General features: G+C 39.8%; 1 long non-coding RNA gene across 1 annotated transcript; it reads right to left on the bottom strand.

Moving 5' to 3' along the window:
- Nucleotides 1-15,274: 15,274 nt before the first annotated feature.
- On the bottom strand, nucleotides 15,275-15,999 carry LOC125896797 (uncharacterized). Its single transcript, XR_007450342.1, has 3 exons — nucleotides 15,895-15,999; nucleotides 15,621-15,763; nucleotides 15,275-15,405 (listed from the first exon to the last, which is right to left on the bottom strand). It is a non-coding gene; the product is annotated as an uncharacterized LOC125896797 (long non-coding RNA).
- Between the last annotated feature and the right edge of the window lie 254 nt (nucleotides 16,000-16,253).

Here is a 16,253-nt window from a genome sequence, read left to right as displayed (position 1 = left end):
TCCCATTTTGAACATCTCAACCCCCCTCTATGACAGTCGATCTTTTCAGCTTCAATTCCAGTGTGGGCAATCAGAAAAGCTATACACAATTTATCCTTTAGATGTAGTTGAACAACACTTCATATGAACTAGTTCATTTCAAGTATACCCTGTCTATAAAAAGCTCCATTCCAAAGGCTGTGATGTGAAGCCTGTGCCAACAGTCATGTCCATTTTCTGCAGTATAGGTATGAAGATGGGCAGATCTCCAAGTGCTTCACAAACTTTTATTTCTGCTGAGCTCCACCAATCACTTCTATGTTGGCAGCAATGCCTGATGTTGCTGCACCTCTCCACTCTCTGACAGGTGGCACAATCACACTCTAAGGAATGTGACTACCTGTTTCTTGCCTTTAAATTTATTATCTTATTTTCTGCAGCCTTTTTTATTGACTTTTGTACCAAATAATACTTTTGCTTTATTATCCCAGTGACTCACCCCACTTTTAAAGGAAAACATTTTTTACTGTCATTGTCAATTTTTATCTTTTGATAGCTAAATTCTATATTCACGAACAAATTCTCATCTGCCGTCTCTTCTCTCTTTTAGCCATGTAAAGAAGCACAAAAGTTATTTTTGCTCTCAGTATTCTAAACCTGTGATTTTCCAATTTCCATTTCACCTTATACATTTATTTACTGATCTATGTTCCAAGTTTTTAATATATTTTTAAATAAATTTTTTATTCCTTTCTGTCCTGGCAGCACAAGAGCTCTATACAATCAGCTTTGAGATGGGCACCAGAGATTAGTGTCACCAATTAAGTATTTGACCAAATGTCTCCCCTTCTGTTCCTGAGATACAAAGTTAAGTAATGGGCAGAAAAGTAATATTATGATGTCACATTGAAGTTGACCACTGACCAGGGGTCGCGTTAACCGGATATTCTCGGTCATTGACCGTTTTTTTACAACAATGACCGGAAAATCTGAAGGCCGTCGGTCATTTTGACCGGTTGCAATTACCACCCCTGCCCACTTGGCGGCGTAGTGCACAGTCAGTGGTTTAAGTGGCTGCCATTTTCACACTGCAGAGAAAAAGTCATTCATCTGCATTCAGACGCGGTAGTGCCGCAGAAGTCCTGCGAGTATATTCGCAGGCGCTTGACTGTCCACACAGGCAGCGCATTTCTCCTGCGCTCTCCGCGCCAGTTAAACATCGACTCCACTCGTCTGTTCCCATCAGTACTCGTTTTTTCACATCAACAGGTCATTTTAAACATGGGTAAAGCCATATTTTAATCGTTTTTTCTAACGTAATAAGTTAATGACAATTTGTCATTGCATGTCCATGTATTGAGCGTGTTGGATAAACACTGAATGAATAGGGCATATTGTTCTGACCATTTTATTCATGTAGTTATGTCTGTAGGCTCGGTGACACAAAATTAAAATTGTAATGAAGTGATTAGGGTATTGAAAAGTGTGTTCGGTTATGCACTGTTGTGTTATTTTAAATTATAAACACGGTATTTTCTCCTTGCGTTCATCGTGCATGCTGTTGTTATTTTATTTTGAAAATTGGCCGGATTCTCTCGTCTTTTCTGTGTCCGACTTCCTGTTTGGTATGATCCGCTCTATCCAGCTTGACAGAAGTGCTCGCAGCTCGTATGAAAAATAGACCAGACGCCGAACCGAAGCGCTGCAGTGTATGGATGTCTGTTCACCTTTTCGTTCATGTCCTTATTAATGCACACTTTATAACTTGCTTGTTGGATTTATTAAAAACGAACGAATGAAAACTAAATGTCTTTGAATATCTTTATTATCATTTAAAAGCGAAAATTTAAATGACCGGTAAAAATAGATTTTGACCGGATTTTTATGACCCTGTCGGTCAAAATGACCAGTGACGAAAAAGTCTAGCGCAACGTCTGCCACTGACCTTTAGGATTTTAATGTCATCACTCCATCATTACATTCTGTTAGACATTTTTATGAAGTTTTGTCATAATTACTGTAAGAATTCTTGAGTTATGGCCAAGAACATGTTTTGTGAGGTCACACTGACCTTGACCTTTGATTTTTAACCACCAAATTCCAATCAGTTTAATCTTCTGTCCAAGTGAAGGCATTCTTGAGATATTGTGATCACGAGAAGGAGATAGATTCAAGGTCACACTGACCTTGACCTGTGACCACCAAAATCTAATCAGTACATTGCTGAGTCCAAGTGGTATTTTTGCCAAATTTGATTAAATTCCCTCAAGGATTCATGAGATATCGAGTTCATGAGAATGAGATGGATGCAAGCACAGTGAGCTTGACTTTTAACCTGTGACCACCTTAATATAATCATTCATTGTTAAGTCCAAGTGGATGTTTTTGCCAAATTTGAAGAAATTCTGTGGTGCTCAAGAAATCGGGTTTACAAGAATGCAACAGACAAAGTCACAGTGACCTTGACGTTTGACCTATGACCACCACAATGTAATCAGTTCATTGTTGAGATGTGTTTGCCAAATTTAAAAAAATTCCCTCAAGGTAGTCATAAGATTTTTGTGCTCATGAGAATGAGATGGATGCAAGGTAGTCCAAAGGGATATTTGTGCTAATTTAAAGAAATTCCCTCAAGGAATTTTTGAGATATCGCATTCACATGGATGGGACAGACGAGTGGATAACCCAAAAACATAATGCTTCCGGCTAAGGAGGAATAAGAACACTCTGGATCACTGCTACACACCGTTCAGAGGTGGCTGTGGAGTGAAGACACTGCTTGCGTTCTGGAGGGGCAACCATGTGGCCATCTTGTTGAGGTCAAAATATGTCAACAAAGTGCGATGCATTGACCCCCCAGTGAGCACGATCCCGGACACCACTGTCAAAGTCACCAATGACATCAATAAACTCAATGTATCTGTGCTGGATTTAATTTGTAAGAAAAAAAAGACGCGGCTGTGGCCAAAACTACAGTTAAATGGTTTCACCACCAGAAACCAAGGATAACCAGAACCATAAGGAAACATGGACAATTATAAAGCAAGCTACAATCTAGGAAGAGGCAAAAAAGACTAAATTGCAGTGCACAGGTTAAAGACGCTGACAGGATCACATTTCACAGGAGTTGTACCTTGTACGATTCCATGTGAAAAATAAATGATTGATTCAATTTTGTCAATAGATTTTGGAGGAAAGAAACAACACTTTGACTTTAAATGATGTATCATCTGACTGTGAGCTGACCTCTAGATGAGCAGATTTTCTTAGATATGTGGCATTTGTGTGTGTATGTCTCCTTCAAATGCCTGTTTGGATTACTTATGTGTGATCTGCTATTTATACACAACCCTCAGGCTCCTTCCTCAAAGCATGCCACTTGTCTTTCTGTCCTTTTCTTTCCCTTCTCAGATGTCAAACTCCTCCGTTACCTGGGCATCATCTGTCTCTTGGTACAACAAGCAGTGGTTTTTATACATCTCATTCTCCCCTCTCCTTTTCTGCTTTTGGGAGTTTTTCAGAGATTCCCAGTCGATCTCATTATAGAGACATTCCAACAGATAGCTGGGGAAAATATAACTCCAAAGGTTGTTGTTGCCAGTAGAGAAAAAGATAACAATGCTCCTCATATCAGTGCAAATATCTTTACAGCATCGTTCTTGTAACCTTCTGACAATCTGTCTCATCTCCTGTGGGGCGAACACCGTGCAAGCCTTTCCTCTGTGCAGTAATGTGTCAAATAATACAAATTGTAAGCAAAGTAGGTGTCACTTTTTTCACTGTGGAAGTAAAAATACAAGCTACTTTGGGGAATTGTGTAGCGATGCAAACAAACAGACAGACCAACCTGAAATGTTTTGTTAGACTTCATAAGGAATCTCCTTCACTGTCAAAAGTGTCCCAGATGAGAATTTGGACTTCTCACAGTCAATGTTGAATTTTCATCCCATGGGGAAGGGTGGTAGACACAAGCATCCTTCTTGAAAATGAAGTTCACCTCGGCTTTCAAGTCACAGTTTAGTGGTGATTTATTTGCCTTACTTTTGTGCTGTCACTATCACTGAATTACAAGAAAAGAGAGGATGCATTGACAACACAATCTCAAGGTCCATTACATAGCTGTTCTAGAGGTTTCCGATTACGTCACATGATCCTCATCAGCAGATGGAATTTGTTCAGTGTGGTGGAAACGTAGATGTTCAAATTCCTCTTTTTGTCCATACTGAATTGACAATTTGTTTCAAAGTGCATTCTTGAGTTTAGAAACTGAGGGTAACAAAAAATCCCTCTTCGAGGTCCATTAAAGGTACAGTCGATATCATTAAGTAAGAAAGAAAGTAAGAAAAAATTATTGATTTAGTGCTTTTCACAGACATAGGTTACAAAGTGCTTCACAAGGGCAACATACAACAAGAAAGAAACCAGGGCAAAGTGACTCTGTGAGCCACGTAGTGAAAGGTGCACAACTGGCAAAACTATTTGCACACGCACAAGAAAAAAAAGAATTCACATTTCACCAATACACAAACCTTGAAAAAGTACAGCTCTGATGCACATAAGCTACCCAAACACCTGTCTAAACAGGTGTGTCTTTAGCTGGCTTTTAAAAGAAACCACAGTCAGTAGATCATAAGGGGGCAGGCAAAGTGTTCCAAAATGTAGGTGCTACGGCCACATAAGTTTGATCATCATTTGTCTTGCGGCAAGTGCTAGGGACAGATAACAAATTTAGTGTATTTGTAAATAGGAATGAGAATTTTGAACTGGATCCTAAACTCAACAGGGAGCCAATGAAGGGATTTTAGTATAGGGGTAATATGAGAGCATCTAATTGATCTAGTTAGTTGCTCCTCAGCGAGGAGAAAAGTACATTACAGTTGTCAATGCGATATGAGATAAAGGCATGTATAATAATTTCCAGCTCATCAGTTGAAACAACAGATCTCAGTTTACTAATATTTCTCAAGTGGAAAAGAAAAGATTGGGTCAGGTGCTTCATGTGGACATCAAATGACATCGATTGATCATATATCACCCCTAAATTACGCAGGTTTGAGTGAGCAGCAGAGGAAAGTGGCCCAATACTTTGCCTAATGAGGGGAACAACCTTTTCAGGACCCATTACCAGAACTTCTGTCTTATCAGCATTGAGCTGTAAAAAAATTTCAGCGGTCCGTACCCTAATCTCATGAGGGTAGTTGAGCCTAGACAAAGGCTCACTGGTGTGAACAAGAAGTGGAGTTGGATATCATCTGCATGTAACTGATATGCAATGTTATATCTGTTTATTATTTGACCTAATGGTAGCAAATATAGAGAAAATAACAGAGGCCCAAGAACCGAGGCCTGTGGGACACCACAGGACAGTAGAGAGGAATCGGATACAAAGTTACCTATAGAGAAGGAGAAACGCCTGTCAGAGAGAGATATCATTACCCTCTAGATATCACATAGCCCCTCCTTGCATTGGGTTAACATCACCATACTGCTGTTGCTCAAAGTACATGTGGTTGCCAATTTGTTGCAGAAACAGCATACTTCATGGGCGAGAGGACAGACCGACTCATTCATGTCAAGAGCCAAATCTTTCATGGCTACACATTAGCTATAGATGTAACGCTAGATTACTTTATGCAGTGTTTCCAGAATCATTTAACATAATCTAACATTACAATAATCTTAGGTTATGGCTAGCTAGCTTTAGGTAACAACCCACCAACCTCAGGGAACAATGTGCCATTATATTTGGGAAGGAGAAAGGCCACTGATTTAAACTGCAGGCAAGGAAAGAAAATGCTGTTTTGTGTCAAGAGGCTACATTTTTTCTTCTTTTCTTTCTGTTAATCATGAAATCTCCTCCGTCCTTTTGCGTCAGCCTCCGATAGGCGGCTACTGCTGTGGAAGTGTGAGCTCCACACGAGGGACGGAATCCGCCCATACACACAATTACAGGGCTAACGGTTAGCATAACATGGCTAACGTTACCTAACAGTTTCACCCCCTGCCTCAACTAGCAACTATGAAGACTCGTTTGCTTCTACCTGAATATATTATCAGTAAAACCTTAAAGTAATTTTTCTGGAGCTTTAGATCTACTTATGTCTGGTTTACAAATTCAGAGAGCTGTTTAAAAATCAACATTTATGCCCAATATGCATGAGATGTCTTTAAAGTGTTTATAAAATGAGAAATTTGAGACATCTACAATTCCATGACACTAAGGGAAATCTACCTGCAGATGTAGATCACATTGAGGCTGCAAAACTAAATGGTTTCTAAATGGACTTCCAGATGATATTGTTTGCTGCTTCAGGCTGAAGAATGAACTGTTATATCTCATATTCTGCAGCCAACCGTCTCAACTGTCCAACATTTGTTGTATAATCTCAGTCACAATCTATCAAATATCTAATCAACCATGAGACAATAAAAACATTACATGACATCACTAAAAATAAAGTCACAGTCTTGGCCTTGAAAAGGCAAACCCTTCTGCACACTGTGGGGAAAGGTAAAGTCAGTTGAGACAGCCATGTGGCCGCATCAATAACACGAGTTAACTGAACTGGAACTGACATGAAAACATCACAAGCACGACTCTGGATGCTCTGTCATCTTTGTTTGTACACAACCTGAATGCCGCACAGGGTCAGACCGGGTTCATGTCACAAAGAGTCAAAGTCCACAGTGTAAACTAGATGAAATACACTCGCGTGTGTATTTTTTCTATCCGATCACATCAAAGTCAAAGGCTCAGGGAATACAAGTCAGTCATGGACAATCTACCAAACCTGTGTTTACAATCCACTATCACTCACATACAACAGTCCAGTGAGTGACAGCAGAACATTTTATCATTACTTTTAATCCCCTTTGAGTTACTGTGTACTAATTAAAGCATTAACAAAATCCTAGAAACAGCACACCGCATTGATATCTGTCATTTCTATTTCAGAATGTGATCGTTTTTAATGCTAAAAAGACGTATTTGATCAAACTGTAAACACTCTACAATTAAAATGTTTACTTCCAGATGTTACTTTATGTTCATGTTTAAACATGAATAATTGCAGTTCTTCTTTCAACTAAACTTTCTCTAAGCAGTATGCAGTTACGCTCTGTTACTTCCTCGTAACCTTGTTTAAATTCAAATCTGATTTGCATTAAATTCAATTGCAACCCCCTTAAATCCTTATAAATCATCTCCCCTCTGCTTTCTCTCCATTTCTGTGGCCGTAATGAGCAGAAGCACAGCGGACACTAAATCATCCTGGAGAGCAAATTACCGTAATCTGACAGCAGCCAAGCACCTGCACAGCACCTTCATAATCACAGCGCAAAACCCTGTGTCTATATATATATATATATATATATATATATATTTATATATATATACACACACACACATACGTGTGTGTGTGTGTGTGTGTGTGTGTGTGTGTGTGTGTTTGAACTCTCCCAGGGGAAAAGTTAAACTCCAAGAATACAGTGGGTTGGCAAGGCATTTAGCAGCCACCAGAAAGAGCCTGAAGCCTAAAGGTGAAGCTTAATAAGTGAAGAAGCGCACACACACACACACACACACACACACACACACACACACACACACACACACACACCAATACACAATACCCGCCTAGCCCACCTTTCCTGGCTGCCTGTTCAGGAAAGGAGGTTTGACCTTTATCAGATGGGAGCGCTAACACGCTAATAGCCCTGTCCACACTCCAATTAGAGCTGGTAAGAGAAGGGTTGAACAGAGCACAGTCTGCCACTAAGGATCTGACTGACAGATGGGAATTGTACAGGCTGTCAGAGGAGGAGAAAGAGAGAGGAAAAGAGAAATGGGTACGAGAAGAGAAAAGGAAGAGAGAAATACAAGGGGATAAAGAAAAACATGAAGACGAAGAAAGTGAAGTCTTTAAAGGCCTGTGCAGAATTTTAAGGGATACCCAGTCAGGATGCAAAAGGATAAAAACAAATGAATAAAAAGACTAGAAGACAACAGCTGTGCTTGGAGCCTTGAGAGGCTGTAATAGGAGAAAAGACCATGTTGTTACCTAAATCAAAAGGCTTTATACTTCATATCAGAGGTATTAGGATGTCTCAGATTCAGCTCACTGAGCAACTTCACCTTGGCATTCGTGGTTTACTGCCAGTGTTGTGTCTCTACATGGTGCAATTAGCCCTCTGCAGCGGCTCAGCTAGGTGACACTTAAAGAGGTCAAGTAGTAGTAGATACCTTGCATGATATCAGACAGAGTTGTCAATTGACAAAGTCGGTTCAATGATTTCTGTTGGGGGAGTGGGATTTGATTTTCAGTAATCACTAGAGACCAGCATATGGACCGGAATCTAACATCATTTTAATTACACACTGATGGATAGTCAAGCCAACATACTTGTTTTGCTGATGCGTCAAGAGTGGAGTGGAGTGAAGTAAAACAAACTCCAGTGTCGAGGGTATAAAGAGGACGTGTCGATTTAGAAAAGCCTCAATAGCAGTGTCTATTTTGTCTTACTCCTCACTGGTTCCGCCATCACTTGACAACACTTGACAACAGCTTTACAGTGCCTTTGGCACTAATGGGATACAGAAGTCTACCCCCGCCAAGCGCTCATTGGTCTTTTTTTATTTTAACCAAGAAACTGCTGTTTCATGTCAAAATGCCAGACGAATGAGTAACCTGAACTCGGTAGAGGGGGTGGATTAAAAGGTCTGGACCCAGGCAAGAAGATACCCATTTGATTTCTTCCAACTCAGTGTATGTAAGACTTTTTACAGCATAGTTGTGTTAGGGTGGGAACCTACTTACATATCAATTGACTTTTTGGTTGACTTGTTTAGCAGTGAGTTGTTCTAAAGGACCCCACAGGATCTCAGTGTGCAACTATCTGTGCAAAAACCATGAGAGCCAAAGAAATGCATATAATTGTATAAGTTTTTAAAAGGATATGCTTGCAAACATACAACGTCTAAACATTTTTCTAGGTTTAATGTCTTTCAGAAGATCAGATTTTTCCACAGTTCTGTTCTTATAGAGCATCTCTATGATTCAGAGTCTGAACCGAGATTGTCTGCACTCTACTTTCAACTAGGGATGTCACGATTACTTGATTTCACTATTAACCGCGATTTTAAACGCCACGGTTAATTATTTGTAAAGATTCCTCAACACCGTCACTCTCCAAAGATTATGCCGGGATGCAGAACCATATACAGTAGGCAGATCAGCGCAACTCTCACGGAACGAAAACAAAGTTAAACAAGCGGTACAGGTGAATAGGCGTCTCCGAGTGATGAAGTATGGATTATTTATGTTTCAAAGGGCATCTATAAGTCAAAAGCTAGCTAGATGTTGTTGTTTTTTTTCCTGTTTAAAAATTCTCTTCTCAGGTCCAAAAGAAATGTTCAGAAACATTTTTGTAATATAGTTTACAGAAAGTCTGTAAAGAAATACACGTAGCATTTGAAACCTTTTTTCCCAAAAGGGAAATCCTGTTGTGGATGTTTAACAGAGGCGATTTTTGTTTAATTCCAGTGGGAATATTGTCATTAAATCTTGTACTTTTTGAAAGATCTATAAGGAGTGTTCATGTGATTTTACACATTTATAGTGTGAAATTAATTAATGCATAATAATCATGATAATCGTAAAACCATGATTATTTCTCTGACAATAATCGTACCAAGAAAATCTATAATCGTGACATCCCTACTTTCAACATGGAGATGGCTGACCTGGCTAGCAGCTAAAGTTCTAACAAGTGTAACAGTGCCAACAGAGCTAACAGTGTTAATCATGGGGGATCCGGAGGTTGGGCACTTTGCTATGTTCAGCAACAACATTGTTCCACCACTGTGGATCGGGGCAACATTATCAGTGGTAACTGCTGTATGTGTGCAGTGCAGAGCAGTGGCAGTAAGCTAGCCAATTTAGTACACACACACAGAGACTTACACGCGTGTACAGCTGTAGCGTCCACCACAACAACGAAAAGAGAAGCTTGGATTACAACACATTCAGAGGGAGTATAACTTCATTCTCCGCTCAGGACGCCATTACTCCACTTTATCTTTACATAACAAATAGTGGTTTGCTGTTATATTAATGCTCTGCTCTGTCACGCTCCAAGACTGCCTGCCCCTCAGTTTTAAGTGCTCCTTAGACATTTCTACTATGACACCTCACAAGCACACAAGCACTTAGGGGTCTCAGGGGGAAGGGGTATACTAGGTAGTGCTGATGAGCAGGGTTGCTTGTACAGCCATATGGTGGCCTACTCCCCATTTTAACTGCACACCTTTAGACATTGAGGGCTGGGGGTGGGGGGGAATGCGGGGGAGCGCCACTGTCCACAAGCAGTGGTGGTTCCCTGCATCTGCTCCACCACCCCACTAACCCCCGTTAACTGCTTTAATGTTTGCTATTAGCCTACAAGCAAACTGGGGGTACATTGTCCATGCATTGTCCATGCTTATAATAACGTTAATCGACTCCAAACTGCTCAAAAGCACATAGCTAGATTCTGTAAGGAGAGGTGAATCGAGATGTGTCCACCTCTTTACATCTGGTCAACTTTACCGAAGGATAGATCAAGCAGAAGAGAAGACCAATTTCATTGAACTAACATGATAACAGCTGTTTTGTGTGGCGTTCTGTGAATGGCAGTAACATGAACATAGCGAAAATAATGAAGATGCGTTTGGAGTATATTTGTGGCAGTGATAAGTAGTCAAGTAGTCATATAATAGATTTGCGGCAGTACTAAATTTGCAAGTAGTTGTATATTGATGTAACAGGGTAAACCAAAACAGGCTAAGTTAGCTAGCCGGCTAACTAGCCCTTATTCGCGGTAGCTCGGAGGGTGTCGGAGGTTTCCGTTAGAGCTCTGTGTATGTGGAAGAGGGTGTGGCGATCTAAACTTGGTTGCAATTTGAGTAGACGCTGCCAGGACTAAAATGACAATTACAGTCAATTTTATTTCTTCTACTTCTTAAAACCTACATAAAGAAGCATTTATCATACTTTAAAATGGAGTATTACAAAATACATAAAGATACATGATCCGACATCTGCTTTTCTTTAAAATGTTTTCACTTCCAACTGTTGTCAGTTACTTTAAAATATATTGTGCATAGGTTTATATGCTGTCCTATGCATCAAGTGTGGTGTTGAATGTGCTCTGACAAGTGTGTGTGTGTGTGTGTGCATGTGCAGAGCAGAAGGTTAAGTCCTCTCTCCCCCAGCAGATTGAACTCAGCGCCGATGTGATATGAGACATTCCAAGTTATTGAACCCCGGCTGATTGGATGGTAACAGAGGGTGATTGCTCTCTCGCTGGTGGCCCGTCCAGCCTCCTCCGAGACTTTATTAGTTTTTTAGACAGTTACACTGAGGACAGAGAGTAAAGCAGGTGGATGATAAAAGAGGTGGGCAATAATACAATGAAGGGTGGGATTCAGAGCCGTGCTGCCCTGGGAGCATACATTAGCACACTGAAATGCTTAAAACACTTAACATTATGCATTTTTAAGTGTTTCTGCATGAGTAATTAAGCAAAGGGCCCCTTCCACTTGCATTAGCATACCTCCTGAATACAGACTCTGTCAAGAAAAATTTAACTGGACACTATTTTTTGGTGTAGCCCCCTAACGGTGCACAGCTCTTGTTACAAAGACAGGAAACATTTGACATCAGAAATCAGTTACGCCTACTCTCCACCCATTCCCAACCTCTATTTACACATGCAGTTTTTTCAACAAGACAACAAAGATATTAAATATAAAAGACATGGCTGTTTGAGTATGGTTGTGGCTTCTTAAGCTTCACCCAGTCCCCATCTATTTGCTTACTCTTATACTTCATTTTCGCCAAAAAACCAAGACAAGATGGCCGCATACATAAACCCATTTGAAGGCTGTGAAACATTCCCACATTTAATACTAGTTAATAGATAAATGTCAAATGGGCATTCAAGGAAAAAGACATGGTCACACTAGTTGGTGGAGAATAGATCTCCACCAAATTCACTGATATAAACATGTCCATGTGCACTGCCAAGTCTGCCTACAACTGAGTAATTGAAATTAGTGTCTTTATCTTGAATAAAAACTATGATCTTTTAGCAAGTATTGAAAGGTGATCTACATTGAAATATACTTATAGCGCTGGCAGTTTTTTAGCCACACCAGCATTGTGGCTTAACTGATAGCAATGTCAGTCAGTTCATGGTGCGGTATGCTCACTTGGAGGTTGATACTGACCTTGAAATTAGCTTTAACTGTCTGCTGTATCAACATGCAGTGCAACACACTCACTGCACAGGTTGGAGGCAGCTGCACCCTAACTGGATGTTATCAACCCATTAACTGGCCGTTATATGTGGTATAAAGCCTCACAGATAAAGGTCAGTGGGGGCCTGCTACACCTACACCTACTGAGCAGTCAGTTATAAGCCCATTTAATGGCCATCACTAGTTGTTTAGGCTTCATTTTCCTTCGATTGAGGCCCTTAACAACGTGGTTAGGTTTTGAAAAGATCATGGTTGGGCTTAAATATTGGTTTCAAATGGAATTCAAACCCCGGGCTCCTTGGTGAAAGCCCCATGTTTGACCCGATCCATCAGCCGTCTCCTTCTCCCGCTGTATATGCAGGTTTTTTTCACACATGGAGGAAAGTCTCATTAGAAGGTTTCATTTCATGGCCTGATAATGGCCCTCTCAAACTAATAGTAGGTGTGGCAGGACCCTACCGACCCATGTCTATGAGGCTTATAATCAAAGATAACTGTCATTAAATGGGCTGATAACATCTCATTTGGGTGTGGAAAGTGGTGGGAGTCTAATTCAAATGAGCCAGGGCAGGACAAGCTGTCAGTATGTTGGTGGAATATGGGTCCAGAAATTGCGCAGAGAAATTCAAGAAGAGCAAATTAAACAGCAGAAATTATGGATTAATGCTTGAAATGTGAATAAGCTGCTGTCAGTAAACACTCTCCAACCAGTGGATGCATTAAAATTGACATCAGAAATTTCAGTTTCATGTGGTTTGAGCGTCAATTTTGTTAAAGCAGTCTGCACTTACTTATGAATAAATATTGGTGTTTTTGAGTATTTATTGTCAACAGTTGGTTCATACTGAATGAAAACAGTCTCCTTCAGCTTTTAAAAATCCTGCAGCCATCTGAAATCAGAAGGTGAGATGTGTTCATCTGCAGCCTGTGTTCTAAGTTAAGAGAATGAATGCATTTAGTGAGTGGAAACTGTATATTTAATGTAAAAATTTAAGTTTATTTTAAAAAGGACACAATGTATGTAATGAGGGCAAATGGATACGCTGTCCCTGAGCATGAACTGACGCTGGAGGGGTACCTAGAACTTAATAGTTTGACTTGATGCGCCAAGCATCGGTATTTCAACTCAACTCAACTTTATTTAAAGAGATATTAAAAAAGCAAACCAAACAAAACAGAACAAACTAACAAAATAAAAAGAGAGTAAATGAATAAATAGAATAGAAAAATATACACAGGAAAAAGAAATCTCCAATTTATGTTTAAAAATACAGAGAGAGCTCGCCATTCTAATATCCAGATGTAGTGAATTCAACAGTTTAGGGGCATAAAACAGAAAGCACTCTCATTAGTACTTTTATGGGACACATGAGGAACATTTAACAGTAAAGCAGTGGAGGACCTTAGTGATCTGGCTGGAACGTAAAATGATAGAAAAGCATTGAGGGATAAGGTCATTTAAAGCTTTATAGATAAGTAAAAAAAAACCAACAACTTTAAAATCAATTCTAAAAGATACAGGTAGCCAGTGTAGTGACTTCAGCAGCAAGGTGACGTGATCCATTTTCTTCGTTTTAGTCAACACTCTTGCAGTATTCTAAACGGCTGGTAATAAAAGCGTGAGTATTTCGGCATCTTTCTGGGTTAAAAAAGGTCTGACCTTAGCAACGTTCCAAAGATGAAAAAAGGATGTTTTGATGATCCTGTTAAAATGAGAATTGAAATTTAAATCGGAGTCTAAAACCACTCCCAAGTATATTAGTTTTAATGTGCTTGCCAGGGCCAGCAAACATTGAGTGCAGTTTTTCTCTTGCTATTGCTTCCAATTAAAAGAAGCTTTCATTTGGCTTTAAAAAAGGTCTTACCCATCCATACATTAATGTCAGTGGACAGGCAATGAGAGCATCCAGTGCATTAGGGACCTTTGGTGCAACAGAGACGTATAATTGTGTGTCATCAGCAAAAAAAATACATTAATTAGAAGTTAAATGAAAACAAAATTGATCCAAGAATGGTTCCTTGAGGAATACCACATTTAATGCTATGAGTCTCTGATGTATGAGTACCCAGGCTGACAAAAAAATGTTTAGCAGTTAAATACGAGCTAAACCAATGCTAAAACAGTGTCAGAGAGACCAACCCGTATTTGTGGAGTTGAGTGTGAGAATGTTTGATCATTGCCTCCGTTCCAACTTTCTTTTTAGCAAAGAATATTTTGGACAAGCACTGTTATCATGAGCTTGGCGTTTAGGGTTCTTCCAGTGCTGTGAAACTATCTGCAGGCTATTAAACTTACATAAATTGTAATGTGTATCAAAATATAATGGATTTCTGCTCAGCCTTGCTCTTGTTACTGCTGCTATTGCCTTTGATAATTCCTAAATGATGGCTATAATTTTCCCTCCAACCTTATATATAGCATTACATCACTGGTTAGTGGTCTGAAAGGGTCCAAAACTAACTTTTCCACTTACCAGCCAGGCTGGCTGGTAAGTGAAATTTTTTACCGGCCAGCCAGATATTTTACCAGCCAACCAAATAATAATAATTTAAAGGAAAAAAGTCTTTTACTTTTTTTCACTCTTTAACTCTTTTTCACTTAATGTCAAGTTATATTTAGTAGTTCATGCTGACGTGAGGTACAGGTACGGTAAATCACTTGGACAAATTATAACAGATCACACTTAGAAAAGGCATTTCATTCACTGACTTCAAAGTTAGACTTAAAAAAGTAATGTGGTCCTTCATAGAGATGTAGTGGAGTTACAAGTACAGTGTTTTGTAGTAGCAGTGGAGTGAAAGTCCGAAGTTGCAAAAAAAATATTAAAGTAAAGTACAGATAATCAAAAATGTAAAGTAAGTAAAGTAAGTTTGTTACTGTCCACTCCTGTATCTGACATGAATGACTGACTTCAGTCTTCATCAGACAGTTCAGTCAAAACACAGCCATCTTGGTCCTCCTGGACTTCTGGCACGTAGTCTGGTCTTCTGGATTGGACGGTGTCGCTGTGCCACAGGTCAATGGCAGCAGAGGGATCAAAATTATTTATATCTGGTGAGCAAAGCTGGACTGTCATGAGATCTGACAGTGATGAGGATGTGAGGTTGGACCTCCAGTCAGACTTGACCTGTATTGAAAAAACAAGCAGAAGAGACACTGAGTCAGTGAAAATTTACCTTTTTGGCACACAGAGGAAAGTCACTCCTGTGTTATATTAAATGAAAATAAAAAGATCAGTAAATAATAGAAAGTACAGCTTCATTGTTCATCTTGATTGAGATTAACATGTCACATGAATACTCTCTGACACACTCGCAGGAGGGATTTTGAGTGAGTCTTTACCTGCTTCATTGTATTGAACCCCCGTTCGCAGTCAGCAGTGGAGGCAGGGATCACTAGCACCAAGTCAATCAAGTCAAGCACATCAGGACACTGTTCTCTGTGACGCTGGTTGACTTTCGACCAGGACATCGTTTGGCCCTGCCCTTAAGTTGAAAATCATACGCATAACTTCAATATTTTTTCTCTGCTTATATCCTTTATCAATTAATTGACTGAATAGTTTATAGTTGCTCCCTGCATATTCATTATGATTGAAATAATCACCCTGACAAACCTGGTTTCGTATTTCTCCAGCACAGCCTGGGTGGCAAGCAGGGAGGCGTGTGCGTCTGCTAGGGTGATGGTAGACTTCTGCAGAGTGGCAGAGAGGCTGCTGAGGTGGCTCAGCACATCAAAAAGGAACCCATAGGACTGTAATAGAGCGCTCTCTCTGGCTGTATAACTTCTTTGCCTTTGCTTGAGGCACACCCCGGACCCCCTGTGCATCAGGGGATTGAATCTGGAATATACATACACACACAAAACAAGAGACAAAAGATTGACAATGAAGCTGCTGTACTTTCTATATGGGTATCTATGCATTGTCTGTATATGTATATTTAGCAATTACATTATCATTGTCTTAATGTAGTC

The sequence above is a fragment of the Epinephelus fuscoguttatus genome, linkage group LG11, assembly GCF_011397635.1.
Source record: "Epinephelus fuscoguttatus linkage group LG11, E.fuscoguttatus.final_Chr_v1".
Classification (NCBI taxonomy): Eukaryota; Metazoa; Chordata; class Actinopteri; order Perciformes; family Serranidae; genus Epinephelus; species Epinephelus fuscoguttatus.
Note: the sequence above shows the minus strand (reverse complement) of the source record. Positions and strands in the feature narration are given on the sequence as shown.